The sequence below is a fragment of the Mus caroli genome, chromosome 2, assembly GCF_900094665.2.
Source record: "Mus caroli chromosome 2, CAROLI_EIJ_v1.1, whole genome shotgun sequence".
Classification (NCBI taxonomy): Eukaryota; Metazoa; Chordata; class Mammalia; order Rodentia; family Muridae; genus Mus; species Mus caroli.
The window spans coordinates 2,091,639-2,097,972 of NC_034571.1; the positions used below are offsets into that span (position 1 = coordinate 2,091,639).

At 41.7% G+C, this 6,334-nt stretch overlaps 1 non-coding gene across 1 annotated transcript; it reads right to left on the reverse strand.

Moving 5' to 3' along the window:
* Positions 1 to 4,725: 4,725 nt before the first annotated feature.
* LOC115030554 lies at positions 4,726 to 4,912 on the reverse strand. The gene has a single exon (XR_003836130.1). It is a non-coding gene; the product is annotated as a U2 spliceosomal RNA (small nuclear RNA).
* Between the last annotated feature and the right edge of the window lie 1,422 nt (positions 4,913 to 6,334).

Sequence of the window (6,334 nt, forward strand, 5' to 3'; positions counted from 1 at the left end):
CTCCTCCATGAAAGCACCATGCTCCAAGTGGAGAGGCCTCTTAAGTAGCAACTCTCTACTTTCTACCTACTACCCTAAGTAGAGGGACATCTGAAGCAACAAGACAAGCACAGGAGAGATATAGAAACAGGCACCACTCCAGGATGGGCCCAATCCCTCGCTCTTTCCCCAGATGTTCTCTCCTCCCTCCCTGCTGGCAGCAATACTAAGGTATGAGAAATGGGCCTTGGGAATTGGGAACAGAGAACAGCGAAGCTATGTCAGACACAGCAACTGAACTAGGAATCACACTTACTGTTGTGCATTTTACTCCCAGGTGACTGAATGATTACACAGGATTCTGGTTTGCATCCTGTATCCCAAACACTGTTTAGTTTGAATAAACATATGTGTAAGGCTCTACCTGCTACGAGTTATATATCTGAGCTGCCAGAGTCAAGACACAGTTACTATGGGTTATTGGCTCTTATACATCTATCTGTTTGTAGGTGGGTTTGCAAGTGTGCATATGCCTCTTCTATAGGTTCTGATGGTGATCCTCAGGCTACATGGCAATGTGAAGCTCTCTGGTGAGGCTCATGTTGAGAACTAGGGTCTAGAGTACACTGTCTCTAGTAGGCACATGAATCGTCTCCCTCCAACCTGCTTCATTTTCTTACTCTATAACCCTAATATCAAGAAAACAAAAGCAAGTGTTCTAATTAATCACACGAAAACAAAGACTGACGACACAAAGAACAACGAGTAAGAATCTCTGCTGGGCAAAACCTTAGACTCCTTATGCTTTCTATTTTCCTTTTGTTACCTTAGTCTTGGTTATTTGGACCCAGGCTCGCAGGTAACCCAGGTTGGCCTCAAACTCCTTATGCAGCTGAGGAGGACTTTGACTTCTTGATTCTCCCTCTTTAGTTATTAGAGGCATATACTGCTGTGTTCCCACATGGTCTCTATAAACTAAATGCCAGACTTGAGGGCTCATAAACAACTCACCCTCTCCATTGTTCTTCCTTTAGCCTTCCTCTTACTCTTGACTTTTCAATCTAAGATGGAGGGCAGAGATAAAAACTGGGTGTGTTTTCAGAGACTATGGCTCCTTTCGAATACCTAGTATCCCAAAATGAGAAAAGAGGAGATTCAGGGAGCCAGTGAGACGACTCAGTGGATAAAGGTGCTTCCCACTGAACCTGAAAACTCAAATTTAATGTTTAGGGATCCACATGGTGGAAAGAGTCAGCTTCTTTAAGTTGTCCTCTAATACCCTTACAGTGCATACATGTGTGTATATACAAGCATGTGCACGTGTGCGCGCACGCACGCGCGCGCACACACACACACAAACACATTCTCACACACACACACATTCCCACACATGTAACACATAGAGTCATAAGCAAAATAAATAGATAAATGTAAAATAAAAGAGACAATTCAGTTAGGAGACAGGAAAACTTATGGGGAAAAAGTGAGACCAGAGAATGAGACCAGAAAGAGTCAAGAGGAAGTCATTACCCACTTTCTAGGAGATTTCTCAGTGCTGCTACCTCATGGGTCTGGGAACTTGTAGGTACCTACAGAGGACCCCCCTACCCCCAATTTCCTATCTTGGCTGAAATCTTTCAAGTTCTAGAGTCTCCGTGTTAAAATTACTGTCCCTGATCTTCTTTAAAAACTAGATGTGGCCGTGTGTATAACTTCTGTCCTGTGGGATGGTACAGGAGCTGCAGGAAGTTTTTGGTGAACACATAAATGAGAATGGTTTACCAATGGTTTCGTTTTTTTCTCACTGGCTGATGGTGGTGGTGGTGGTGGTGGTGGTGGTGGTGGTGATGGTGATGGTGACGGTGATGCCTATGGGGTTAAGAGCATCCTGACCATGCTAGAGGAGTAAATCAGTGGTGGAACAGTGAAGCAAGAGAATGACCAGCTCTAGGTTCACAGAAGACATCATGGGCTAGAGATGCCTCATCCTCCTGGTCTCTTTAGAACTTCAGGTGCTCACAGGACAGGCAAAAGGAGTAAACTACCCTATTACTTAAGGCATTTATTGTAACTTATTGGGAATTGAACCTAGGGCCTGTCACAGGCTGGGCACATGTTGCACAACTAAGCTCTGCCCCTGGTTCTTTTTAATTTTCATTTTGAGACAGGGTTTTAGTAAGTTGCTCAAGCTGGCCTTGAACTCACTTGTATCTCAGGCAGGCCTTCAGCTTGCAGTCTTTTGCTTCTGCCCGGGATTTTTGCTGGGATTATAGGTCTGTACCTCTAGGACAGTTATTGGTTTTGTATCTAGTTAGGAAAAAATTAGCAAATATAGAATCATGTTGGGTCCAGTATGGCCAGAGAAGGGAGAGTGTGACAGGGTTTCTGCCCATGGAGCAAGGCCAACAGGACGTGGGTCTTCTTGAGAGCTGATGGTTGCTGGGCATAAGGCTTGTTTGCGTAATAATGTACATATTTTACTTTATATTTCTTCTTCAGGGAATATTTTTTCTTGCCAAGGTTATTGGGGAATATTCTCCCTGCCATGGCCAGTGACTCCATGATAATCAGAAATAGCATGGGTCTGGGAAACAAGACTGTGTTTCTGGTGATCCTTAGCAAAGTAGTAATGTTGTAGCCTTCAGGACAGCCCTTAAGGCCGTGGGAAAGAACTCTGAAATTATGAGTTCAAGAATATATTAACGAGTATAAGAACTATTCTTTACAGGGTTTCTCAACTATGCAAAATATAAGGATGCAATATGAATGGTATGAAGAGCTTCACAGATCTGGAATAACAGAAGCAGCTGCACTAATACGTCAACTTAAATGGAAAAATATTAAGGAAGGAGCCATGATTTGGTCAATAGAGGCAAAAACCTGGATCATGAAAAGGAAAAGAATAGTTTGGACTTTTAATCTGGAATGAACTACAATTCAGAAATGTAAGATACAGGCTTTTGATCTGGATCTCGAGGAATAGTGGCCATGAAAAGCCTCAGCCTACACATGGTGGAACATATCTTTAATCCCAGGAGACAAAAGCAAGCAGATTTCTGAGTTCAAGGCCAGCCTGGGACAAAACAAGTTCTAGGTGAAGAAAAGCTTGGGTCCAAGTGTGGTGGTACATGTCTTTAGCAGCAGAACTCTGGCAGCTTCAGCCATGTGAGTCTGTCTTTAGAGTCAATGGCTAAGGTCATAAAATGCTGATTTGTGGGATAATAAAAAGGGAACCTGGGGTAAATGATTAAACTGATACCTAATTCCTAAGGAGGTAGCTTATGCAAGTAAAAGACTGGGCTTTGGTCGGCAAAAGAGAGCTATCTCTATCTTGAGCAGAGACAGAGCTCTCAGCTTGCATTAAAGGAAATGACTGGAAAATATTAAAAATCCTACTCTGTTGGGAAATACCTTGTCTTCATCTTTTGAAAGAAGATGCCATTTTTAGGGCTTAACTAAGATCTGCAGCCAGCAATGTGATTTACTATGGTGGTTTGAATGAGAATGGTGCCCTATAGAAAACATATTTGAATGTTTGGTTTCTAGTAGGTTGGAGGGCTATTTAGGAAGGAGTGAGGGTGTGGCCTTGTTGGAGATGTGTCAGTGGGGGTGGCTTGGTGGTTTCAAAACTCCAGGCCAGACTTCGCCACTTCAACCTACTCCCAACCCCATCTGTAGCTTGTGGATCAGACAGATGTAAGCTCTCAGCTACTGCTCCAACGCCATGCCTACAGTCATGTTCTCTACCACAGTGGTCATGGATGCACCCTCTGAAACTGTAAACAAGCCTCTAATTAAGTGCTTTATTTCAGTTTATGAGTTTCTTTGGTCATGGTGTCTTTTCACAAAAATGGGAACATAACCAAGTCACCACTGAACCATCTCTCCAGATTCCACAGTTTCCTTTTTAATAATTAGAATTTTTATGAACACCTTTTGAGACAGGGTCTCACTTTGTAGCTCAACCTGGCCTTGAACTTTCAATCCTCCTGTCTTATCCTCCTGAGTCCTGGGGTTGCAGGCATGTATTATACCTAGCAGTCCTAAATTTTCTATTCTTATTTTATAATGATGTCAAATCAATAAGATAAGATCAGAAAATAAGCTTTTGTTACTTACTTCCTCCCCACTCTATTTTCCTCCATAGGTAATGTTTTTTAGATATTAAATATTTATTAAAATTATAAAATTCACAAGTTATAATCTTTGTTTTAGTATGATTTTTTTATGTACACATGGAATAATGCTATGGCTATTATTTGTGTGTGTATCTTTTGGTTTATTATTTTTGTATAACTTAAGATAACATGTGACCAGACATGGTGCCATATGTCTACAGCTATTTTTATTTCTTTCTATTATAGAAATGATAACATAATGATTTATTACTGTGCATAGTTTCTTGTTCACTTTGTATGTGCTGGGGATAAGCCCTGCTGCTGCAAAAACACTCTGCAGTTACATCCCAATGTATGTAGAGTTTTGTTTTTTTCCAGTGTTTTGCTATAGAACACAGCCTTGCTAGGTGAAGGGTAAACATTCCTGTAATCTTGCCAGACTTCACTATATCTCCCTCCAGTGCAGTTGTATCCTGCTGGCAATAGAAGGGGGTCAGGAGAGTATGGAGTCAAAGGTAGATGTGTATGTGTGTGTGTGTGTGTGTGTGTGTGTGTGTGTGTGTGTAGCCAATATAGTATGAGAAAAAAAGGTTTGTCTATGATCTTTTTTTCTTTTGTTCTGTACTCTGAGGGGTGAACATTTTCAGAAGCACTGAAGTACCAGGACTTCTGGAATCAGTGACTCAAACTCTTATTCCATCTCCCAGCTAGAAAAACACATCAAATACACTGTTCTCTAATAGAGAAATATGAGATGTAAAACTGATACAAATGGATACTATATTTGATCATAGCCAGAAGGCTGATGAACAATTCACTTACTGTGATGATGTTGATGATGATGATGGTGGTGGTGGTGGTGATTTGAAGACAGGGTCTCACTGTGTGGCCCAAACAGGCTTTGAACTCAGCAACTCCTTACCTCTGCCTCCTGTGTGCTGGGATTATAGGTGTATGTCACTCTGTGTGCTTCACTGTATTTTCAATTCACATTTTTACTATGAAGAGAAAGGTTGAAAGGTTCTTCAAAATGCATACTCTACTTTCTGGTAGACTGAACCTTAGGCTAAGACCTCAGACTAGGAGAAAGGAAGCAATTTCAGAGACAGTTAAAAAGGTTTCAAGCAGATATCATTCACACAAGATCAAGATGAGTCCAGTTACCCCTAATGCACTCTCGTTTTGTTGTTGTCAGTGTAGCATCTGCTGCAGTGATAAAGCACGATGACTGAGAACAAAACATGGGGGAAAGACTTACTTGAAGTTAGGGTTCTAGGTGGTCTACAATGGGAACGTGGTAGCAAGTGGCAGGCATGACAGCAGAAACAGGAAATCACATCTTCAGCCTCCATCAGGAAACAGGAAGAGTACGGCTAGGCTATGAACTTCCAAGCCTGTCCCCAGTGATGATAAACTTCTTCCAGTAAGACCACACCATCTCCCTGCAGAGTGATACAAACTGGTGACCCAGTGTTCAAACACATAAACCTTCAGGGGCAGACAACTCATTCAAAGTACCACAATACCTAAAAACATTCTTCAAGGGAGAGGTAAAAAAGAAATAGAGGAAAGTGTGTAGTATTAGATGCTTGAATTAGAATATCCAGAATATATAACGGACTCTGAAAGTCAGCAATAGAAAGAAAGCAAGAACATTGGGGAAAGATGTTGTCTTAGGCTTTCACTGCTGTGAACAGACACCATGGCTGAGGCAACTCTTGTAAGGACAATATTTAATTGGGGCTGGCTTACAGGTTCAGAGGTTCAGTCCATTATCATCAAAGCAGGAGCATGGCAGCATCCAGACAAGCATGGTGCAGGAGCTGAGAGTTCTACATCTTCATCTGAAGGCCTCTAGGAGAAGACTGGCTCCCACGTGACTAGGAGGAGGGTCTCATTGCTCATGCCCACAACGACACACTTCTTCCAACAAGGCCACACCTCCTAATAGTGCCACTCCCTGGGCCAACCATATTCAAACCACCACAGAAGTGAACAAATATTTTTACATAAGAAAAAAAATCAAGTGAACCAAACAACCCAAGTAAAAATATTGGGAATTGGGAAAATACAATGTTGATATATAATACATAATAACTGACGTTATTTCTCCACTGGTAAAATGAACCAATTCAAGCCAGATTAAAATATATAGAATTCAGGTTTATTGGAAAGCTGATCTCAGGTGGGAGAGTTCACTGGTCCCAAGGAAGAAGGCTAGGGATGATGCTTGGGAA